Raw genomic sequence first — 25,987 nt, 5'->3', positions numbered from 1 at the left:
GACCTGAGCCAGAGGCAGATGCTTAACTGACTGAAGCACGTAGGTGCCCTGAGAATTTTTATTTCTCTTTTTTTTTAAGATTTATTTATTTATTTATTTATGATAGACATAGAGAGAGAGAGAGAGAGGCAGAGACACAGGCAGAGGGAGAAGCAGGCTCCATGCACCGGGAGCCCCACGTGGGACTCGATCCCGGATCTCCAGGATCGCGCCCTGGGCCAAAGGCAGGCGCTAAACTACTGAGCCACCCAGGGATCCCCGAGAATTTTTATTTCTAATGCATCTTCTGGTGGGTTGGAAATTCTTCTATGGTATGTATAGAGGTGTAGAATTGCTCAGTCTTAATGTTATGAGTGTCCTCCTTTCTATACAAGGTTGAATTGTTTTCCAAAGTGCGCTCCCAGCAGCATTATAAAACATATTGTAACCAACATTTGAAATTTTCCACTTTTCGTGCTTGCCAACATTGTTGTTTTAATTGTATCTCCCTAACAATTAATGACACTGAACATCTCTTCATTTTTATTAAGCATCTCTATTTTCCTCTCTTGCAAAATGCCTGGTCATAAATTTACCCATTTTGAGTATTTCTTTCATTGATTTATAGGAGTTCTTTACATATATTGTATAATAATTTTTTGTTGGTTGTATATGCTATAAATATCTTCTCCAGGTGGCAGCACAAAATTAACACAAATTATTCAATGTCAAATTTTTTGTTTATGGTTTGTGCTTTTTCTGTCCTCTTTCAGAAATCATTTACTACCAAAGGTCATAAATAAATATACTATCTATTCTGTTTTCTGCAATTTGTTTCTGTAAACTGCATCTATATTATTTTCTAAAAGGCTATATTTAGAATGTTAATTTAGCTAGAATTGATTTGCTTATGGTATAAAGTTAAGGAGCTAATATATGTATTTCAGTTCTAATATCCAACTGTCCTAGCACCATTTATTGAAAACTTTCCTCTTTCTACTGATATATCAAGTGTCCAAATATGTATGAATCTCATTATAGACTCCTTATTATGTATCATGGTCTATTTGTCTGCACTTTACCAAAATTCCCCTATATTATTGCAGCTTCAAAACAAGTACTAATTAATGTATGGTAGTCAAAGTACCACAAAGCTTTGATTTTGATATCATATAATATTAGGAATTACTGTTGTCTGAGCTCTTATAATAGTACTGTGGTTGTATAGAAGAATGTTCTGGGATGCCTGGGTGGCTCAGCGGTTTAGCGCCTGCCTTTGGCTCAGGGCCTGATGCTGGCGTTCCTGTATCAAATCCCATGTTGGGCTCCCTGCATGGGGCCTGCTTCTCTCTCTGCCTGTGTTTCTGCCTCTCTCTCTCTCTGTCTCTCATGAAAAAATAAATAAAATCTTTAAAAAAAAAAAAAAAAGAATGTTCTAATTCTCAGGAAATGCATACTGAAATGTGTTTAGGGTCAGGTGTTATAATGTCAAGCAATTTACTTTCAAATGGCTCAACTACCATTGAATCTAATTCTTTAGTATACAGGTATTTATTGTATTATAAAGTTTCTGTGTGTTTGAAATTTTTCATAATATGATCCAGGAAAATAATGTTATGATGATAATACTCTATAACCTGATAACTGTTTAATGCTTTTAAGAAGATGGTTTAATTTAAGAAAATATATATTTTAGCTAACACTTTGTTGTTTTCAGCAGGAAGATTGGACCAAATAGCCTAACTAACCTGCCATATTATCGGAAATGGAACTTCTCTTTTATTTTCTTTGGGATTTTCTGTTGTTCTCTTACCTCTTACATTGAATGCTTAGCTAAATAGGTTTCAGCATTGATTCTTGTCCAATATATACACTGAAGGCTACAAGTTTCCATCTAATTATTGTTTCATCTGGGCATGCATAGGTGCCATAGTCAGTTAAGTGTCCAACTCTTGGTTTCTGTTCACGGTTGTGATCTCAGAGTCATGGGATCGAGTCCCATGTTGGTCTCCACACTCAGCACTGAATCAACTTCCTCTCCCTCTGCCTCTTCCCCCACTGCTTGCAGGCGTGCGCTCTCTCTCAAATAAATAATCATAAAAAATAAAGGAAGATAGATACTCACATCTGCTCCTGTTTAAAAAATAATAGTCATTGTTTCATCTGTATTTCACAAGTTTTGTTATCTAATACTTCAATTATCATACATTTTGACTTGTACTTTCCATTATGATTTTTTGATGTATGACCCATGTAGATGTTTTGATATTTTCCAAATATATGTTTTTTTAAACTTACCTTTTGTTACTGATTTAATTGCACCGTGGTCAGAGAATGTGGTCTGAATGATTCCTACTATTTGAAATGTGTTGAGATATGTATTATAGCCTAGTATGTGGTCAGTTTTTGGATATGTTCAACATGTGCTTGAGAAGAATACATGTTCTTCAGTTGTTTGGGAAGTATTTTTATATGTCCATTAAAATAAGCTTATTATTTGTTCAGATTGTCTGTGTTACTGATTGTCTGATACAGCAGTTGTTGAAAGAAAAATGTTAAAAGCTTTCATTCTGATGATTTTGGCAATTTCCCCTTGTAGTTATATCAGTTTTTTCCATTAATATTTAATAATTGTGTTTTTTATAATACTTAAGTATGTACCTCTAAAAAATAAAGATACTTCTTTAAAAATATCCAGTGTTAAATTTCCTCAATTGTCTCAAATACGTTGGTTCATAATTGGTTACAATCAGAATCCAAATAAGGTCCACACATATACTTTGATACATGTCCCTGCTTTGGAGACCTCTCATGTACCATTTCAGATCTTGTTGTGTTTTTTTTTTTAAGATTTTATTTATTTATTCATGAGATACACAGAGAGAGAGAGACAGACAGACAGACAGAGAGACAGAGACAGAGAGGCAGAGACACAGGCAGAGGGAGAAGCAGGCTCCATGTAGGGAGCCCGATGTGGGACTCGATCCCGGGTCTCCAGGATCACGCCCTGGGCTGCAGGTGGCACTAAACCGCTGTGATCTGGTTATTTTAGACCTTGCTGCACTGGGCAGGGGGCCTTCAGCCTGCTTCACACAAGTACAACCTGGACAGACCTCCACCCACTCTTCACGCCTTTCTCTCCCTGTTCCTGGGGTTCTCTGTTCATCGTGCTGGAAACTGTTTGCTCTTCATACACGCACAAAAAACACAGAAGTGCATGTTAATGCCCTGAGGGCAAAGTTTAACCAATGGGGAATGTGAGCCAATAAATATGTCCCTCTTTCTCCCCTATAGATGTTTCTGAGATGCATTTCATATGGCTCCACAGGAGTGGAGATGCATTTTATGTGGATCCCACAGGAGTGAGCAGTTTCCTGATCCATAACTTGTCCTTATACTGACTTTTTCCTTCTCTATTTTACTTCCTGTATCTCTGGATCCACACTGTCACATAAAATATTTGCACTTCCAAGAGAACCCAGGCTAAGACAGTGTCCTCAATCTATTTTAATCTATAGGTTTATCCTTCCCCACCCCACTCCCCACTTTAAATGAGAAATTAGGCCTGTTTTCCTATAGAGTTTTCCACATTCTTGAGTGTCCCTGATCGTCATCCTTCAGTTATACTTGATCTGTTCCTCGTACTCTTATCTTTCTTATGAACTATCTAATCCTTGCTCAGATTGAGGTCCAAATTTTTGGCAAGAATACCTCATAGGTGGTGTGGTTACTTCCATCTGGAATATACATATAAGGTTTGCTTGTCTCTCTTCATAATGCTAAGATTGATTGCTGGGTTCAGTTGTTTGCAGCCTAATCTGTAATGTGCCCCTTCTGCTTTAATCAAATCACTTCCTTTACTTTTTGTTTTATACACTTTGAATCCTAAGCCTGTATTAGGCAATATAAATTTAGAATTGGAATTGTTATACTTGTTACATATCCCTGGTGCATTAACTATGCATCAATATGAAGTAAGTCCATTTCCAGTGTTGTTTTTGGTTTTTTTTTTTTTTAATTTTTTTTTAATTTATTTATTTATGATAGTCACAGAGAGAGAGAGAGGCAGAGACATAGGTGGAGGGAGAAGCAGGCTCCATGCACCGGGAGCCTGATGTGGGATTCGATCCCGGATCTCCAGGATCGGGCCCTGGGCCAAAGGCAGGCGCCAAACCGCTGCGCCACCCAGGGATCCCTGTTTTTGGCTTAAACTCTATTTTACTTGATATTAATAAAACTATATTAACATTATATTGATTGTATATCTTTTCAATCCTCTTATTTTCAACAGTAACAAGCAGCCAACACACATCAAAAATCTGAGATTTGCCCAAACATTTCTCCTTGTTACTGTTACATATTCATGGTCCCAGAACAAAGCCAATAATAATTTGACCAACCTTCCTACTATTACCACCAGCCTAGGTCCTCACTGCCTGCTATCCTAACTCCTCTACTCAGCCAAGTCTGTATTTTAGAGTCTCTTTCTTTAAGCACCCCACATATGGAACTGAATTCTCTAGAGATAAGAATGCATTTTACTAAAAATAATAGAAAACTCAAATGGCTTAAACAAAATCTAGCTGGTTCAGCAGCTAAATGACGTCATGGCTGACATCTCTGCCGGGCCCTTGGCCTTCATTATCACAAAATGGCTTACACAGCATCTGCCCTCCTCCTGGACATACACAGCTATCAAACCCCTGTCCCCAAAACTCAGATCAAATTTCCCCAGCTCTGGAAAGGAAGGAATTTTATTTCCCAGCCGTACTGTATTAGGCCCTTTAAAAACACTGAAATAGCTAATAGTATGAGAAAACACTTCATGAATATTCAGATAATTTTAGGTTTGCGGGTCTTATTGCTTATAATGGCTGTATTTCCGGAACACCTACCTATATCCTCCCTTGTCTGCTATGCAAATTCCTCACCTTTAAAAGTCAGGACAAGCATCTCATCTTCTATGAAATCTTTGATTCCCCCACTTCCCAAAGACTGTCCTTTCCCAGAACCTTTTATCACAGAACTTAGCACTAAACTGTATAACTCGTCTCTCCCCTCTAGATGACAGTAAAATCCTTTAAAATCTCACAGGTAGCCCCAGTATTCTTCATGAGAACAAAAGAAGGTGAGCTTTGTATCTATGGCCACAGGAGAAGTCTAAGACTGGTCTACCCATGAGTTATTGGATCTCACTGACCTCTGATCTTCTGAACCAGCTCTCTAGAGCAAGGGTTCTTTACTAATGAAGAATTCCAGGGGTGCCTGGGTGGCTTATTGGGTTGAAAGTCTGACTCTTGGTTTCAGGGTCGGGCCTTGATCTCAAGGTCGTGAGATCAAGCTCAGAGTAGAGCTCTGCTCTTGGCAGGGAGTCAGCTTGAAATTCTTTCTGTCTGCCCCTCCCCCACTCACATGCATGCTCTCTCTCTCTCAAATAAATAAGCTCTTAAAAAAAAAAAACACTCCATGAGGTGCCTGGGTGGCTTAATTCATTAAGTGTCCAACTATTAATCTCAGCTCAGGTCTTCATATTAAGGTTGTAAGTTCAAGCCCCATGTTGGGATCCACACTGGATGTAGAGTCTACTTAAAAAAGAAGAAGAAGAAGAACTCCAGGGTGCCTATAACTTCACCTTCATTCTGGAAGGAGGCAATTGGAAAACAGCCTCCTGACAAGCCTCCATCAATATGAACATATTGGAATATTATTTGGGTTGTAGATTACCTTCACTTTCAGCATTTTATGGCCTGCATTTTGGAAGACTTCATACTGACATGGTTATTTGGTACCTGAACAGTACACTCTTTTCATCCTGACATATCATGAGTCTCTGATGGCCTATAGCAGCATCACTTCCAAACCAAACGTGAGAAACTTCTCTCAGAGGTCCAAGTTCCTGAGTCTCTTCTACTTAGCTGAGGGTTCTAAGTTCTATAGTAAAGCCTTCCCTCTCTCTAGTCCATCAGGGACATTGATCATATCCTATAATTCCTTGACTATTACAAAGTCTTTCCAAGTTAGGGAAAGCCTAGTCACATTCCAACCAGAGGAAGTAGTAAAATAGGGAGGAATGCCTCAAACAGGTCACCGAGGATGTCTTAACAAAAAGATCCTGGTTTGGGGCACCTGGGTGGCTCAGTTGGTAGAGCATGTGACTCTTGATCTCCAGGTTGTGAGTTCAGACCCCATGTGGGTATAGAGATTACTTTAAAAAAATCAAAAAGATCCCACTTAACATCTAGCTCTTCTGGGATTCCTTCCAAGTTCTATTTTCATTCCACTCTGAACCCACTAGCTGCATCTCGCTGGGCGGACTGAAACACAGCAGTAAGACAATCATTCTGGGAGAAGAAATCCAATGCTTCACTGGCCTTTACCAGTGCTGAGGACAAATACTTTATGCCAGTCCCCACTAAACAACTTTCTGATTCAAATTTTAGCTTCTCAGGGATCCCTGGGTAGCTCAGCAGTTTAGCACCTGCCTTTAGCCCAGGGCGTGATCCTGGAGTCCCGGGATCAAGTCCCGGATCGGGCTCCCTGCATGGGGCCTGCTTCTCCCTCTGCCTATATCTCTGCCTCTGTGTGTGTGTGTGTGTCTTTCATAAATAAATAAAATCTTTAAAAAAAAATTTAGCTTCTCAAGTATCTTAACACTGAAAAGGTTAAGCTAGGAAACTCCAGCATCATTAGATAGGAACAAAGTTTATTCTAAAGGAACAAACTAGGGGCTCCTGGGTGGCTCAGGTGGTTAAGTATCTGCCTTTGGCTCTGGTCATGATTCCAGGATTCTGGGATCAAGCCCCGCATCAGCTCCCTGCTCAGAGGGGAGTCTGCTTCTCCCTCTCCCTCTGCCCATCCACCCCCCACCTTCTTCATGCTTGCTCTGTCACTCTCTCAAATAAATAAATAAAATCTTTTTTAAAAAAATAAAGGAGGGATCCCTGGGTGGCGCAGCGGTTTAGCGCCTGCCTTTGGCCCAGGGCGCGATCCTGGAGACCCGGGATCGAATCCCATGTCGGGCTTCCGGTGCATGGAGCCCGCTTCTCCCTCTGCCTGTGTCTCTGCCTCTCTCTCTCTGTGACTATCATAAATAAATAAAAAAAAAAAAATTAAAAAAAAAAAATAAAGGAACAAACCAGCATTTCTGTTTAAATACCTGTCTCAAGTAATAGTAGTATAATACTTACGTAGAGCTTTCTATGTGCCAGGCACTGTTCTCAGACCTTTATATGTATTAACTCCTTTTATCCTTATGACACTCCTATGATGAAGTAGGTTTTATTGTTGTTGTTTCCATTTTCTGCATGAAGATACCAAGGCATTAAAATGTTAGATAACTAGGGCACCTGGGTGGCTCAGTGGTTGAGCATCTGCCTTTGGCTGGGGTCGTGATCCTGGGGTCCTGAGATGAGTCCCACACTGGGGAGCCTGCTTCTCCCTCTGGCTGTGTCTCTGCCTCTCTCCGTGTGTCTCCCATGAATAAATAAATAAAATCCTTTTTATTTTTTATTTTTATTTATTTTTTTAAATGTTCCTTTTTCTTTTTTAAAGATTTTATTTATTTATTATGCTCAACCACTGAGCCACTGAGCGTCCCAATAAAATCCTTTTTAAAAAAATAAAAATAAAATATTAGATAACTTATCCGAGGTCACATCTGATGATAAGAAGCGGCAGAACTGAGATTTCAGCCTGGGCAGTCTGGCACAGAGTTTCTTCTCTTAATCACTCTGCTATTCAGAGTGGACTCTGCCCCGAGAGACCTGCGAAGGTAAAGCCCAAGCCTAGGACATGGAGTTCTCACCAATATGCTGATCCTAGCAAACCAGACCAACACTCCAGACCTTGGTCCGACTCAGATGATCCCTCATTGTCCAAGCCAGATCTGTGTTTAAGGAAATACCAAATGTGTGGTACGTGACGAATAAATCAAAGGCTTATTAGAAAAGTTTTCACTAATGCTCCAATCATTTCAGATTTCAGTGTCTTTCAATACACTAAATATTTTGCACTCTTCACCATGCATGCTCCTCCTTGCCTTTCCGATTTAGAACAAGCATCCTGTTCTCTGGAAGGCCTTCCTCATTGCCACCACCACCCCACCCCGCCCCAGGCAATCCTTCTGTACTGCCTACAGCAGCAGCCAGCACTTCATATTATATCCACTCTTGTTCTCATCTCTCTAGACGGTAAGCTCTTTGAAAGCAGAACTCTTTGGAAAGCCTCCGTTTCCCCATTTGTATATTGAGAGTAATAAAATTAACCACCACCCTCTCCATGAGAATTAACTAAAATACTCTCTGTAAAGCACTTACTTGACTTTCAGTTTTCAGTGAAGGATAGCCATGATGAAAATATAGTTTTGTAACCTTGGGGAGTTGGTGCAGTGTTGACACACAATATACATTTAGTAGAAGTTTTTTAAACAAGTATAAAATAATGTTCCAAAAAATCACTAAGGGTATACTTTTAAAGACTTAGTGAAAGGTCTTTTAATAGAGTGCTAGTCCTGATATGCCAGTTTTGCCTATGGAATTTTCATTTTCCAAATAGTCATATACCTTGTTGGTATCATTTCAGTTTTTCAGTTATAGTTAAAGGGATGCTGTGAACAAGACTATATGAAATTAAAATAGAGAAGCAAATATATTCAGATAAGGAAAAAATCTCCTTGCTTTTAATTTTTTCCTTACTACACTTAGTCATCTTACATTTTAAGATAAAGACAATAGGCTAAAAATAGTCCTGCATTTTTCCTTTTTTGGTTCCTTTCCCTGCTTTGTAGTTTTAGCTTGAAAAAAAGAACAATGACTGTGGTCAAGTTATTTTATAAACAGATCAAGTTTTGTTATAATTACTAGCACCACAAAATTTCTGTGTACCCCCAAAAATGTTTAAGCTCCTTGGCATGACCTAGTTTACTGGATTACCATTTATACAGTAAAAATTCCAGACTAATAAGAGAATTTGGAAAATTCCTTTGAGAAATGTGATATCTTTTGGATAAAAACCATTTCCAACACTTTGGTAAGTTTTGATCTGTATTTTATTTACTTTATTGAATTCATCATAAGTATTTTTAAAATTTCTGTTACTAATTACACATATATAGAGAAATTGATTAGTATTAGCTCTGAGAACAAACTGGTGATTGACAGAGGGGAGAGGGTTGGGGATGGGCAAAATAGGTAAAGGGGATTAAGAGGTACAAACTTCCAGTTATAAAATAAATAAATTAGGGGACCTGAGCGGCTCAGTTAGTTAAGCATCCAACTGGATCTCGGCTCAGGTCACGATCTCAAGGTTGTGAGATTGAGTCCCAAGTGGAGCTTCATGCAGGACATGGAGCTTGCTTAAAATTCTTTCTCTCCCCTTCCCTTTGCCCCTCAACCCCTCCCTCACCCTCTCTAAAAAAAAAAAAAAAAATTAAAATTAAAAAATAAGATAAAGAGTCATGGGGATGAAAAATATATCAATAACATTACAATAATGTTGCATGGTGACGGATAGTAAGTACACTTAGAGTTATAAGCATTTAATAATGTGTAAAATTATCCAATCACTATGTTTTACACCTAAAACTAATATAATATTTTATGTCCAAATTAAAACTAATAACCAAATTGAAATTAATATATTTTATGTCCAAATTAAAAAATAACTAATTAGTATAAGGTTATTTATTTTACCTTAATTCTTTTTTTTTTTAACCTTAATTCTTTTGAAAGGAACAGCCATCTTATATTATTTTATAAAGTATCTGTTTTCTTATGCAGGTAATTTCTTGTAGCTATAATTAAAGTTTATTTTACTCTAATAATTTTTACTCTTCATACATTTAGGAAATCTGAAACTTATTTTTGCAGAATTACAGAAATCAGTATAAAACTTGACATGATTATTTGCACAATCTATAGACATTCCTTCTGGAAAATGCTACCAAATACCAATGCTGTATAAGCATTATTCTGGATTCTCAGGATATAGGAAGACAAATGAACAAAACTCAAAAAGTATGTAATGATAAGTATTGCAAAGAAAACAGAAGGAAGATTAAGAGGAATAGAAAGAAGGGAAAAGGTTTTATATAGATCAAATAAGTATCGCTGAAAACTTAGGTGACTTGAGCAGAATCCTGAAAAAAAAAGAAGAGAGTGTGCCACACAGACACTGAGAAAGAGCACTCCAGGCAGCCAGATTAGCAAGTGCAAAGGTCCTGAGGCAGAAGTGTATTTTGCTTGTTCTTAGCAAAGAGACCAATATATGGGTGGAGTCATGCAAGCAAGGGAAAGGGAAAAAAGCAGGAGATGAGATCAAAGAGAAAATAGGACCCAGATCATAAGATACCTTTTTATGGAACCAATGGAAAGATGACATGAGCCACAAATGTAATTTTAAATTTTCTACTAGCCATATTTTAAAGATTTATTTATTTATTAATTTTTGCGAGAAAGAGAGAGAAAGAAAGAAAGCACAAGCAGGGGGAGGGGCAAAGGGAGAGGGTGAAGCAGGCTCCCGGCTCAGCAGGGAGCCTGATACAAGACTCAATCCCAGGACCCTGGGGTCATTACCTGAGCTGAAGGCAGACGCTTAACCAACTGAGCTAGCCAGGTGCTCCTCTAGTAGCCATATTTTAAAAAGTAAAAAGAAACAAGTAAAATTAATTCTAATAATATATTTTATTTAACTCAATATATCCAAAATATTATCATCTCAACCTGTAATTAATATAGGAAAATACTCATGAGTTATATTCCTTTTTTTTTTTTTTTGTGCTAAGTCCTTAAAATCCAGTGTGTATTTTATACTCACAGGACAACTAAATTCAGACTAGTACATTTCAAGTGCTCAATAGTCACACATGGCTAATGGCTACCATATGTTATTTATAAAATATATACAGAAATAAAGAGAAGAGTATAATTTAATGTCATTATCACCCACTTTTAATAAATAGCAATAAATGACCAGCCCTTTTGCACCTATTTCCATCCATTTTCCTTAAACCCAGATATTCGGGGGTTGGGGGCAGTACCAAATTACTTTATTTGAAGGAATGGTACAAAATGAAACAAGTTAAAAACATGTTTTGGTTCCCAAGTCCAGATTATTTTTGAAGGAATATATTGGAGAGTTTTGAACATAGGAATGACTTTTAACAGCTCGCTGTGACTGCCAAGTTGAGAATAGTTCGTGAAGGAGAAGCATGGGTGGAAACAGGAAGACCTGTTATGAAAGTTTTATAATAATCCTGGTGAATTTATAGCACCTTAGTTGGGGGCGGTGGTGGCAGTGGAGATGGTGAGGAATGGAGAATTGATTGGATCCTTAATATATTCCAAGGATAGAAGCTGACAGGATATACTGATGGAACAGTTATGGAATATAAGACAGAAGAGTCAGGATGACTTCTAGGTATTTGGGCTGAGGGACATGATACTGAAATATGTCATTTACTGAAATACAGGAGGCTGCTAAGAGGAACAGTTGGATGGAAATCAAGAGTTCATTTTTGGACATGTGATATTTAAACTACCTATTAGATACCCAAGTACAGATAGTAGATGAAAACTTGGATATCTAAATCTGCATTTCAGGGAAGAATTCCAGGCAGGAGATATAAATTTGAGAGTGGTAAGAAAACAAATGGGGTTAAAACCATGAGACAGGGATGCCTGGATGGATCTCGTGATTAAGCGTCTCCCTTTGGCTCAGGGCGTAATCCTGGAGTTGAATCCCACATCAGGATCCCTGTTTGGGGCCTGCTTCTTCTTCTTCCTATGTCTCTGCCTCTCTCTGTCTCTCATGAATAAATATTTTTTTAAATTTCTTTAAAAAAGACAAAACAAAACCATGAGACAAGATGTGTTCACTAGGAAGTGAACTTAAGTAGAGAGTAGTACACTCCAAAGTTTACAGCAGGAGGGGAGGAGGAACCAGGAAAGGAGACTGAATAGAAGCCCCAGAGAGGCTAAATAAATAAATAAATAAATAAATAAAATTTAAAAACCCAAGAAAGACTATTGTCCTAAAAGAAGTATTTCTTTTTTGTTTTTAAAGATTTTATTTATTTATTCATGAAAGACACAGAGACAGAGACACAGGCAGAGGGAGAAGCAGGCTCCACGCAGAAAGCCTGATGTGGGACTCAATCCTGGGACTCCAGGATCATGCCCTGGGCAGAAGGCAGATGCTCAACTGCTGAGCCACCCAGGCTTCCCCCAAAAGAAGTATTTCAAGAAGGAGGTAGGAAGCAAAAACACAAAACTAAATATAAAAAGAAAATAAAACCCAATACCTAGAATTTGAAAACAAACTGAAGCAAATGAACCTACTGGTGTATCAGTTTGGTGACAAAATCAGACAGAGAAAAAGAATTATTCCACCTGAACTTTGAACAAAATATTTTTACTGAACAGTTCTGAATGGGATATATTCTTAGGGCAAATGAATTAAAAAGGCAACTAATCTTAAATTATCTAGTGTCATTTAGTAGTTTTATTGTTAATAGCAACAATTATATTATTATTTGGAAACCAATATATCCATATTTTAATATACTACTACTGAGAAACTTATGTTAAAGCTGTTAGTGACCTAATGTTCAGCATAAAAGGTCAATTTAGAAAAAGGAAAAAAGCCTTGTGAGGGGTCTGGATGGCTCAGTCAGTTGAGAGCCCAGCTCCTGATTTTGGCTCAGTTTATGATCTCGGGGACCTGGGATCAAGCCCAGACTAGGGTTCCATGTTCAGTGGGGGGTCTGCTTAAGATTATTTCTCTCTCACTCCCTGTGCCCCTCCTCGTTGCATGCTCTCTCTCTTTCTCTGTCTCTCAAATAAATAAATAAATAAATAAATAAATAAATAAATAAATCTTAAAACAAAAACAAAAGCAGGACGCCTGGGTGGCTCAGTCAATTAAGCGTCCAGCTCTTGGTTTTGGCTGAGGTCATGATCTCCTGCTTGTGGAATTGAACCCCACATTGGGCTCTGTGCTCAGTGTGGAGTCTGCTTCAGATTCTCTCTCTGTCTTCCTCCCATTCATACTCTCTCTCAAATGAATAAATAAAATCTTTTTAAAAACCTTGTAATTTAAATTACAGTTATAAACATCAGTATAGGGACGTCTGGGTGGCTCAGCGGTTGGGCCTCTGCCTTGGGCCGTGCTGCTGGAGTCCCAGGATCGAGTCCCACATCAGGCTCCCTGCATGGAGCCTGCTTTTCCCTCTGTCTCTGTCTCTCTCTCTCTTTGTGTATCTCATGAACAAATAAATAAAATCTTTAAAAAATCAGTATAAACTTGTACTTTTAAAATTTTTTATAGTTACTTATTTTCTAGGTGCTTCCACTGAAAAGGCCGAGAAGTAACAATAATTCAGTAGAAACAAGAATCCCATTTTGTGGTCTCAAAACACCATTTCACACTAAAAGGACTTGGGATTTTCCAGACAAACAGTCAATTCCAAGAAATATGCCAGCTGAGCTTGGGATATCATATTGTGCCAGAAAACAAAGAAGCTATCAAAAGCTAATATTGTCATATCAAACAAACACAGAAGCCTCAAAAGTTTCCCACTTGTACCCAAAATAGAATAATTTGAATGTCAACAACTGCAACTGAGAGAAACACATTGAATGTGTAAATCCATGAATTCAGAGTGCTATTCAAAAAGGAAAAAAAAAGGAAAAAGAGAGAGAAAGACTCTATGGACATCACGGAGGTTGCTAGGTAACTAACACATTACTGTAAAATTGGATAATTAAAAGGAAATAATTAAAGACCTGTCCTGAAAAAAAAAAAAAAAAAGACCTGTTCTGTCTTCCTGGTATGAACAGTATTTCAGGATAACCAAATAATCCTCATGGATGTAAGGAAGTTCTTCTATACGGAAGAATTCTAGCTAATAAATGAAGGAATGATTGGATTGAAAAATCACCATCTTGCAACCCATAATTATTTTTTAAGTGAATCAGAGTGTTCATCAATGGATACCAAAATCATTAAGTGAAAGATTGCTGGAAAACTTTACAGTGAAGGAATCAGGCTGTCACTACATAAACAACTAAAGCACTACTTAAAGTGAAGCCATCTGTGCCTCGGAGCCAGGATAGTTGGAGACAACAATATGAAGAAAACTCAGTCTCACTGAATTTTAATCTGTGGGGGCAGGGGGACCGAGAACACTTAGACTTGGACCTGGAGGCTTTGTCTCATCCAACTTTTATTAAGAGAGCTAGCAGATTAGCTATGGGAATGATTAACTTTGGGGAGTACCTAGAGGTGGCTCAGTGGTTGAGCTTCTGTCTTTGGGATCACATCCTGCATCAGGCTCCTTTGCAGGGGCCTGCTTCTTCCTCTGCCTATGTCTCTGCCTCTCTCTGTGTGTCTCTCATGAATAAATAAATAAAATCTTAAAAAAAAAAAAAAAAGAGTCAGTGCGCTCACTCAAGACCACAGACTCAGGACCTCACCTATCCTCAATGTGCTGAGAACTATGAGATTCAGTTCTCAAATAAGCTCCGCAGCTGGTTACCCACACATCTGACCCTATGTGGCTCTTGAGATGATGAAATAATATGAAGCCTATAACATCACCTGTAGTATATTCTTATTAAGAACCTAAAATAGAATTTAATCAAGTCTTTAGATCTAACTTCTAGAGTGCAGGAAATTCAGGGGGTGGGAAAGCAAATAAAGCAACATAAAGATGCAACTGAACATTGTACAGGACTACAGACCCAGTTTTTTCAAGAAGTAAATCACATGTGATGAGATGAATACTAGGTGTTACACTATTTGTTGGCAAATTGAATTTAAATAAAATATATTACAAAAAAAAAGGAAGTAAATCAAATGGAGGAGGAAATGGACCACTTCTGCAAATGAAACTGTAAGAACTAAATGTGTACCTTGTTTGGATCCTGGCTGGAAAAAATAATAATTATAAAAGGACATTTTTGAGGGGATCCCTGGGTGGTTCAGCAGTTTAGCGCCTGCCTTTGGTCCAGGGCGTGATCCTGGAGACCTGGGATCAAGTCCCACGTCGGGCTCCCTGCATGGAACCTGCTTCTCCCTCTGCCTGTGTCTCTGCCTCTCTCTCTCTCTGTATCTCTCATGAATAAATAAATAAAATCTTTTTAAAAAAGACATTTTTGAGATGATAGGGAAATTTGAATAGTTTGTACTATAACCTAAGAGATTTTTATTTCATTTTGATAAATATAAAAATGGCTTTGTGGTTATAGAAGAAATTTTTTTTTTTGTCTTTTAAGGCATAATGAAGTAGGATAAAATACCATGCCTTTTAAAATCTGCTTTTAAATACTCCAGCCAATAAATAAATAAATAAAATAGAAACCGCTCCAGTTTATCAAGATGCTGCCTTACACCAGCAAAGAGCCACTTGTTCCTCAGGAGCCACAGGAGCACACTGTCCTTGCTTCAGACACTCAGATGCACGTCACGACTCAAGGGTTGTTAAGTGGAGGCATGGAGGTCAGAACTGCATCAGGCAAAAGCAGCAACCTCATGTTTAAGAGCCAATTCCAGCTTCGTGGTACCTGCCACCAGCTTCATGGCCCTGGTTTGGGCACCAAATCTGATACAGGACATAGACAAACCAACACTAATGGTAAGGCAGATAATTTTGTAGAACATTTAAGTTTCCAAGAAGATTTGTCCATCAGGGCTGGACAAACTGGACCATAGGCAGACACATCACCAGCTGTGTTTCTGTGACTGGTCAAGCAGTCAAGGAGCCACTACCATAGAATCATTCATTTTGGCTGCTCTCTCCAACAAATGGGAATGTAAGTACAACCTATCACCCAGATAGTCTTCATGAGCGCAGAAACGTGACAATAAGCAACAGGCTGTTTAAACAGATAGCGCACCATAGGTGAGTGGAGCATGTGTGCCATTATCCTTAAGATATTCTCCTATAGGGACACCGGGGTGGCTCAGTGGTTGAGCGTCTGCCTTCGGCTCCAGGCGCAATCCCGGGGGGTCCTGGGATCGAATCCCACATCGGGCTCCCACAGGGAGCCTGCTTCTCCCTCTGCCTGTACCTCTGCATTTCTCTGCATCTCTCATGAATAAATAAACAAATATTTTAAAAATATTCTCCTATAGAAGAGCCAGAATAAAGATTCAGGTACTGATGTGGGGCAGCATCAGTAGCAGTAGTTGAAACCACAAGGGGCACTTCGTGGCATTTGCATCTGCAAGTCTCTTCACCAGCTGGCCAACAGTGGATCTCTTTTGACCAACAGCAATGTAGATATAATATAGCTTCTTCCTTTCATCAGATCCATCACTGAAACATATCTGGTTAATGATTATGTCAATCATTGACGTTTTACCAGTCCGCTAGCCACCAATAACTAGCTCATGTTGACCAGGACCAATTGGCACCAAGCTATCCACAGCCTTAATGCCAGTCTCCATTGGTTCCTGCACAGAGATTGGGAGAGTGATCCTAAGCACTTTCAGGCCAACTTGCCTATGATCCTTGGAATCACCAAAGGCACCTACTACACGACCTAAGAGCTTCTTGCCAACTAAAACATCCATAATGGCTCCCGTCCTCTTCACAGTGTCTCCTTCTTTAGTATTCATTTCCAAATGCAACACCACCAACATATCTGCTTCCAAGTTCAGACACATACACTTCAAGCTTGGAATAAAATCCTACCATTTCTTCTGCTTGAGCATTCCTCAGCCCAGATATTCGAACAATACCATCACCAAAACTTAAGACACAACCAGTGTCTTCAAGGTCAGCAGAGGTATTAGCTCCAAGAATACATTCTTCAGAAACAGAGGACACCCCAGCAGTCCCAGTCTTCTGAGGACAAATGTTAGAGGCATGAAGGTTCCCAGCAACAATTAAGGATGATTGCAAAGCATTTTTGGAGACCAGCCCAGCCTTCTGCTAGAGGATGAAAGCCACAACGTACAGCCACATGCACAGACAACATCTTTTTTTTCTTAAAGTTTGTTTACATTTTTGTAGTGAGGCTCAAACTCACAAACCCAAGATCAAGAGTCACATGCTCTTCTGACTGAGCCAGCCAGCCACCCCTAGACAGCATCTTTAGAGCTCTCCTTATGTGGTTCCTCTCTAGTTGCAGCCTCTGAACTGACCCCCAAGCAAATATTAACCCAAAGAAATTACACTAGTATTCCAGGATAGTATATTAGTATTATGAGATAATTACATTGATATCAGACAAAACACACTTTAAAAAAAAAAGATTTTATTTATTTATTCACGAGAGACACAGAGAGACAGAGGCAGAGACATAGGCAGAAGAAGCAGGCTCCCTGTGGGGATACCAATGTGGGACACTGGGATCACACCCTGAGCCGAAGGCAGACACTCAACCATTGAGCCACCCAGGTGTTCCCAAAATAAACTTTTAAGAAAAAATTCTTTTTTTAAAATCATTTATTCATGAGAGACACAGAGAGAGAGAGAGAGAGGCAAAGACACAGGCAGAGGGAGAAGCAGGCTCCACACAGGGAGCCCAACGTGGGGCTTGATCCAGGGACTCCAGGATCATGCCCTGAGCCGAAGGCAGGCAGGCACTCAACCGCTGAGCCACCCAGATGTCCCAGAAAAAATTCTTATTATGGATAAGGAAAGTCACAACATAAGAATATAAATAATAATTCATAAGAAAGATAAAAGTTTTATATATTTTTTTTAAAGATTTATTTATTTGAGAGAGAGAGACAGGGTGCATGTGCACATGTGTGAGTAGGGGAATGGGCAGAGGGAGAGAATCTACAAGCAGACTCCCCACCAAGCACAGAGCCCAGTGCAGGGCTTGATCTCATGGCTCATGAGACCATGACCTGAGCCAAAATCAAGAGTTGGATGCTCAACTAACTGAGCCACCCAGGTGCCCCTACAATTTTTTATTTTTTAACTATTTATTATGAAATTTTCAAACATATACAAAGGTAGGAAAAAATCGTAAAATGAACACCTATAAATCCACTACTTAGATTCAAACATTGGTAACATTTACATTTTGTCATATTAGCTTTATCTATCTATCCATATTTTTTATTATTATGGTTGAGCTGTTTCAAAGTAAATGTCACACCATAACATTTCATGCCAAAATACTTTACACATCTAAATAAAGACATTCTCCTATCTAGATACAATGGCATTACCACAACATAAAAAAAAAAAAACTAATTTCATCTCATACCCATTCTATATTTAAATTTACCCATGTCTTCAAAATGTTACATATAGCTTATTTTTTCACAGAAGGAATCAATCAAGAATCATCTATTGTGGGGCACCTGGGTGGCTCAGTGGGTTAAGTGTCTGCCTTCAGCTCAGGTGGTGATCTCAAGATCCTGGGATCAGTCCCGCCTCTGGATCCCTGCTAAGTAGGGAGTCCACTTCTGTCTCTGCTTCTCTCTGTTCCCCCTAGCTTACTCATGCTCACTCTCTCTCTTAAATAAATAAATAAAGTGTTTTTTAAAAGTAAAAAAACAAAAACAAAAAAAACCAATCAGGACGCCTGGGTGGCTCAGCGGTTGAGCGCCTGCCTTCAGCCCAGGGTGTGATCCTGGAGTCCCGGGATTGAGTCCCACATTGGGCTCCCTGCGTGGAGCCTGCTTCTCCCTCTACCTGTGTCTCTGCCTCTCTCTGTGTGTCTCTCATGAATAAATAAATGAAAATCTTTAAAATAAAATAAAAGTTTAAAAATCATGTGTCATATTTGTTACATCTTTCATTATTTTTTAAAAGATTGTATTTCTTTATGATAGAAAGAGAGAGGCAGAGACACAGGCAGAGGGAGAAGCAGGCTCCATGCAGGGAGCCCGACGTGGGACTCGATCCCGGGACTCTTGGATCACGCCCTGGGCTGAAGGCGGTGCTAAACCGTGGAGCCACCCAGGGATCCCCTCTTACTTGCTTTTAATCTGTACCTATTACTTCTCCATTTTTAAAGATTTTATTTATTTATTCATGACAGACACAGAGAGAGAGAGGCAGAGACACAGGCAGAGGGAGAAGCAGGCTGCACACAGGGAGCCCAACATGGGACTTGATTCTGCGACCCCAGGATCATGCCCTGGGCGGAAGGCAGTGCTAAACCACTGGGCCACCAGGGTTGCCCAACTTCTCCATTTTTAAGAAATCCTATTTCTAAGAATTTACCCCAAAGATAACACCAGAAAAATTTCTTTAATGTATTTTTTTATTGAGGTATTATTTTTTTCATGATAAAAACTTTCATTTTATTTTATTTTTTATTTTTTATTGGAGTTCAATTTGCCAACATATAGCATAACACCCAGTGCTCATCCCATCAAGTGCCCCCCTCAGTGCCCGTCCCCCAGTCACCCCCAGCCCCACCCACCTCCCTTTCTACCACCCCTAGTTCGTTTCCCAAAGTTAGGGTCCCTCATGTTCTATCTCCCTCTCTGATATTTCCCACTCATTTTCTCTGTTGAGGTATAATTGACATACATTATACTAGTTTCAGGTATACAACATAATGATTCCATATTTGTATATATTGTGAAATGATCACAATAAGTCTAGTGAACATTCATCACCATTCATAGTCACAAAATTTTTTTCTTGTGATATGACTTACTCTTAGCAACTTTCATATATGCAATATAGTATTATTAACTAGAGTTGCCATGCTGTAAATTACATTGCCATGACTTATTTATCCTATTACTAGAAATTTGTACCTTTTGATTCCCTTTATCCATTTTGCTCACCCCCTAAACTCTGCCACTGGCAACCACTAATCTGTTCTCTATGAGCTTGATTTTGTGGGTTTTTTCCTTTGTTTGTTTTGCTTTTTAAATCATAGATGTAAATGAGATCATAACCAAAACACAAAATTTAAAAATACATATATACTAAGTTATTCCCTTCAGAACTGTTACAACAGAAAGACTGGAAACAAACCAAACATCCATTTATAGGGGACTAATTGCATGAACAGCCATATTATGAAGTCCTATGTAGAAGTAAAAAAAAAAAAAAAAAAAAAGGAAAATCTCTCAAATACTGCTATGAAATCATCTCCAGAATATATTGTTAAATGCACAAATCATGTCACAATGTTTATAGAATCTTACCTTTTAACTAAGAAATATAGAACAAAGCATAAAAAAGAGCAAAGCAAAAACTAATAAAAATAAAAGACATCATTACAAATCATACTATAGATATTAAAAACAATAAGAAGATATTAACAATCATATGACAATAAACTTGAAAATTTAAATGAATGAGAAAAATTTAGGGAAAGATCAATTTATTAAAACTAACACAAAAATAAAATCTAAATAGGGGCCTGGCTGCCTCAGTTGGTAGAGCATGTGGGTTGTAAGTTCGAGCCCCACACTGAGCATAGAGATAACTCAAAAATAAAATCTTATAAAAATAAATAAAATCTAAATAGCTCTATACCTATTAAAGAAAATGAACCCATATTTAAAGACCTTCCCCAAAAGAAATCTCAAGGCCACATCCTTCACTAGCAATTTCTTCTAAATCAACAAAGAAATAACATCCCTCTTACACACTCTTAAAGAGAATACTTCTCAACTTGTTTTATGACACCAGAATAAACTCAGTATCAAAACTATAAGGAAAATAACAGATCTATATCTTTCTCATAAATCTATTGTTTTAAAAATCCCTAAAACTGGGTCTCGTGGGTGGCTCAGTCAGTCAAACGTCTGCTTTCAGTTCAGGTCATGATCTCAGGGTCCTGGGACTGAACCCCACATTGGGCTCCCCACTCAGAGGGAAGCCTGCTTCTCCTTCTGCTGCTCCCTTTGCTTGTGCTCGCTCTCTCAAATAAATAAAATCTTTAAAAAAAAATTTTAATTATACTATATGCTGGCGAATCGAACTTCAATAAAATATATATATATATAATAAAAATAAAAAAATAAAAGTAAAAAAATATTTTTAATTAAAAAATCCCTAAAACAGAATAGTAGCATATTGAATACAATAACACATACAAAGAGTAATACATTACAACTTTGAAAGCAAACGTAGGTAATATTTGAAAATTAGTCAGTGGAATTCACCACATTGGCAGAATAAAAGAAAACCATACAAACTGACAGGAATATGAAGTAGAAATTAAAAACCAATTCTAACCAGGTACCTGAGAATTGTATAATAAACCTATAATACAAGAAAAAAATATGCAATTATCCCCAGGAGAATAGCTAGCAACTTGGTTTAGAATATTGCCAAGGAACAACTCTCTCCTCTGGGCTAGGCTTTACTTTCTGTATAAGTAGCAATGAAACAACTTTTGGGACATCAGAACAGCTACTAGTCAAGGGTCATTCCATGGGTCTCTTTATTCTCTGTCTCAAAGGCAATGCTTTTTCATCCCTCTATTGGTGGAATATCCTTTTTTCCAGTGTACGTATGAGCAGTTCAGGACTCTCACATTATTTTACAAGTTTGCTCACCATCTACAGCTACGTTCTCATAGGAGCACAATGGGATGAACGTTTCAAAGGAATGAGGTACTATGACCCTTCTATTAGCTATTACCTACCCTGAGCAGAGGGAATGTGCACACATGCAATCAAAACTCTGTCACCAGTGAGAATGTAAAATAGCACAACCACTTTAGAAAAAAAAAAAGTATATCTTAATACACTTACCATATGACCCAGTAATTGCATTCCTAGGTATTTATCCAAAAGAAATGAAAACTTATGTTCACAAAAATACTTCTATTAAGAATGTTCCCCCATAATGTTCATAGTAGCTTTATTTATAATAGCTAGAGACAGCCCAGATGTTCACAAAAGGAGAAAGAATATACAAACTATGTTACATTCATACAACGAAATACTACTCAACAATAAACAAATTACTGACACATGCAGCAGCATAAAGTGAAAATCAAAAGCATGATGATGAGCAAAAGCAGCCAGATTCAAGAGTACATACTATATGATTCCATTTATACGAAATTCTCAAACAGGTGAAATTAATCTGTGATAGAAAAAATTTGCCTTGGGGGTGGTGCAATAGGGGAAGATTTGACAAGGAAAGGTATTGAGCGGCCTTTGGTGTGAGGGTAATGCTCTATATAATAGGAGTTTGGGGGGTGCCTAGGTGGCTCAGTTAAGCATCTGTTAAGCATCTGCCTTTGGCTCAGGGTCTTGGGATCAAGCCCTGCTTTGGGTTCTCTGCTTAGTGCAGGGTCTGCTTCTCCCTCTCCCTCTGTGATCTCCCTCAAATATATAAATAAATAAAATCTTAAAAAACAACAACAACAACAAGAGTTTGAGTAGCAGGTTAATGCATTTGTTGAAACTCTTAACATTTGTGCATTTTATTGTATATAAATTTTACACCCAATGAAAAACCTTTAAATATTGAACCTAATGATATACATGCTCAAGTACCTCTGGGGAAGTGTGCTGATAATTACAATTTGTTTCAAAAAGCAGAAACAAATAACATGGATTCATAGATAAATATGGTAAAGTATAACACAAAATGGTACAATCTAGATGCTGGACATATTATTTCAACCTTGCTGCAGTTTTGAAATGTTCATAATAAAATGTTAAAAACAAATTTAAAACTCTGTTGCCTTTTTTGAAGCAGGTTCAGTGAAGAAGCTTTCTTCAAGTACATATATTAAGGAGCAAGCAAGCATATTTTGAAGAAAGAAAAGGACTTGTCACAGGGAATGGAAAAACATAAATTTTCATTCCTTTTAAGAAAAATGTATAATTAGTCTTCAGGATAGGGCAGGGATGTCCTATATGGCTTTTCCAGTATAGATTTTTATTTTTCTCCTTGCTGCTAGCAGTAAACTAGAATTCTGTAAAAATTATTTTTCTTCTTATATCAAGCAAAATGAGAACGGCACCATTTCAATGATAATCTGTATAATTATACTATATTGGTGGCTTTTAAAAAACTTTTAAACCCCAACCTACCTAAGAAATACATTTTACATCTTGACTCAGGAAACACACACTCAGATCAGAGAGATCTGAGTCAAAAATTTCAAGGGACATTTAGCCTCATTACTTATGATGGAATCTGATATTTCAATTTTGTTCCAAGTCTTCAAAATGTTGGTCACAACCCACTAAATTGATATATCTTCCTAATGAATCATAACTTGTCATTTGAAACATTGTACTACATAGTCCTTAAGGTTTTTTTCAAGAAAATAAGTCTTGGATATACACTGCATTATGATTAAGAATTGTAGAAATACAAAATATCTTTTTATCGCTTTCTGTGTGCTGGTCCACAGACTCTTTTCTCGTGTTAAATTAACAAATTTTGAACACCTACAAGGCCTCATGCTAGGAACTCGAAATGAACAATCTGATTATCCTTTTTATATATTTTCTTCTTAAGAACTCACAGGGTTTTAGGCACACTCTGTTTATTGTACCAAACCCCATGAGGTCACATAGGATGGCATCAGCTTTGGATCTGGATGCACTGAGTCAGAAATTACATATTTGCCAAAAGTCTAGCGATGGAAGCTAAGAATCAAATTTTCTCAACTTCAACTTTAAAAATCTCAAGTATTTTAAAACAATCAACTTCAAAATAATATTTATTTTCTATATTAAACTACATAATGACTATTTTTTTTACACAGAAATAACTAGGATAGGGGATCCTTGGGTGGCTCAGCGGTTAAGCTCCTGCCTTTGGCCCAGGGCATGATCCTGGAGACCCGGGATCGAGTCCCACATCGGGCTCCCTGCATGGAGCCTGCTTCTCCCTCTGCCTGTGTCTCTGCCTCTCTCTCTCTCTCTCTCTCTCTCTCTCTGTATCTCTCATGAATAAATAAAATCTTTTAAAAAAATAACTAGGATAAAAGGTTCAATAACATCCTACTTAAATTATATCCATCTATCACAGTGTATATTCACTATTCACTACAAGCCAGGTACCATCCACTCCAGGCTTTCGGACTGAAGCTCCCAGTATGGATTTGAAGAAAACAATAAGAGGGGATGTTTCCCCCCTTTTAAAACTCACAAAGATGAAAATTTTATCATTCTAGAAACAGAGGGCAGAGCAGCCACCCGTGCAGGTGCTGGGGACCTGCCAGGCTCTGAATATACAGAAAAGTCTCTTGCATTCGCAGAGGAGGTGAGGAGAGGCTTCTGTGAAGGTGCTGGTTCAGCTGAGACTCGAAGAATGAGAAGAAGCCTCTTGCCTCTGTCTGGAATGCTTTTCTCTCTGCTCCTTGACCAGAGGCTTCTTCTCATTCTTCGAGTCTCAGCTGAACCAGCACCTTCACAGAGAAAAGCATTCCAGACAGAGGCAAGAGCGTCAATGGCTGACTGCTGAAACAGAGACCACGGGTGATAGGAGATCCCAGAGAAGAGGGACCGATCCTTTGAGGCTGGGAACCAGAAACTTGGAATCCTAAGCAGGTAAAACTAGAGAGTACATCAGAGAGAAGGACTGGGCATTCCAGGTGACAGGAGAGCGAGTTTGCAGCCCATGGAGTCAGAGGATGAAATCTCTCCAACAAAGGAGAGTAAAGCCATACAGTTTTTATAAAGCAAAGATGAGTGGGGGAAAGAAGCTCTCGGGGGTAAGAGGGGTCCCAACAGGGTGCTTGGGACACTGAGGGCTTTTGAGGTTAAGTCTTTTATTGAAGGCCAAGCAGGGAACTTAAATCTTTTTTACTTCTCTACTGGTGGCACCGTTGATTAAGGATGAGCAATGTCATCTTTAATGGCTTACTTCTTTTCAGGGTCTGGTTATTCTCTGTTGACCACAAGAGACTGTCATAAATAAGACTCCCTCCTCAGACACCTGGGGCGGGGTGGTCTGGAGTGTTCCCTTATCTCTGGTTTCTTTCCAATTCCGTCTGCATTTTGGGGATTTCTGTGACACACACACCCCCCCCCACACACACACACACCCCTAGCTCTCCCTATCTAGCCCTGCCTGTCCCTTTATTGTTGGCAAGGAAATGGAAAGGTCTGGACTATATGATGTAAGAGAGGGCAGGCAAGCCTGACAGACAGGAAACAATAGGACTGCTTCATGGTCCTGACCAGTTCTGGGCTGGCCTTCCTCTGTTTGGAATTCCCGCATTACATTCTGAGATGGCGAAAGGGCTCCCTTGTGCCTACCTTTGGAACACGCTTCCCATGTGGCCGGCACTCAGGCCCCATCACAAGGAAGAAATCCTAGTTATTTCAATTTTGCAGAAGCAAAGGAAAATACTTTCCATCTGGCCTGAGTTGTGAAGAAACCGATTCTCCCCACTTTGGCACCAGTGTATGTGAGGCATAGACTCCCCAAAGAAGACAGAGGGGAAGGGAAGGTATAACTTAAATCTTCCTGAGGGTAAAAGAAGGATCCAAGCCTGTCATTTCCCTGGTGAAGTTAACTGAGTCCCAGCAGCCCGGGTGGCTCGGCGGTTTAGCGCCGCCTTCAGCCCAGGGCGCGATCCTGGAGTCCCGGGATCAAGTCCCACATCGGGCTCCCTGCATGGAGCCTGCTGCTCCCTCTGCCTGTGCCTCTGCCCCTCTCTCTCTGTGTCTCTCATGAATAAATAAAAATCTTTAAAAAAAATAAATAAAGTTAACTGAGTCCTAACCAACAAGAACAATTGCCTCCTTTTATAGTTGTGGCCTTGGCCTCCTTGTTAGCCTCAGGACTTTATCACCCTAGAAACACAGGGCAGAGCAGCTGCTTCGGTGGTCTCTCAGCCCGAGGTGAGGCTGTGTCAGAAGTCACTTGTTCCAATCACACACACAGCTACCTTCTGCTGTTCACCATGGTTATTTAGTACCATATTAAAACCCAATATTGTTTTTAATACATATTTAGGAAAGAAGATAAAAAGAATTAAGTCATGCAGAGGAGACAGAAAGATTGTATCTTAAAATTCTTAAGTCATACCACTTTCCCTGGCAGACTTTACTTCCAAGTGCCACTTAGTTATTTTCCAAAGCAGAAAATGACAAC

The 25,987-nt window shown here is 38.8% G+C and overlaps 1 pseudogene; it reads right to left on the bottom strand.

Moving 5' to 3' along the window:
- Positions 1–15,246: 15,246 nt before the first annotated feature.
- LOC112915807 (ATP synthase subunit alpha, mitochondrial-like) lies at positions 15,247–16,958 on the bottom strand (annotated as a pseudogene).
- Between the last annotated feature and the right edge of the window lie 9,029 nt (positions 16,959–25,987).

This window comes from Vulpes vulpes, chromosome 7, assembly GCF_048418805.1.
Source record: "Vulpes vulpes isolate BD-2025 chromosome 7, VulVul3, whole genome shotgun sequence".
NCBI lineage: Eukaryota > Metazoa > Chordata > Mammalia > Carnivora > Canidae > Vulpes > Vulpes vulpes.
The sequence above is the reverse complement of the archived record's forward strand: the minus strand, read 5'-3'. Positions and strand labels throughout refer to the sequence as shown.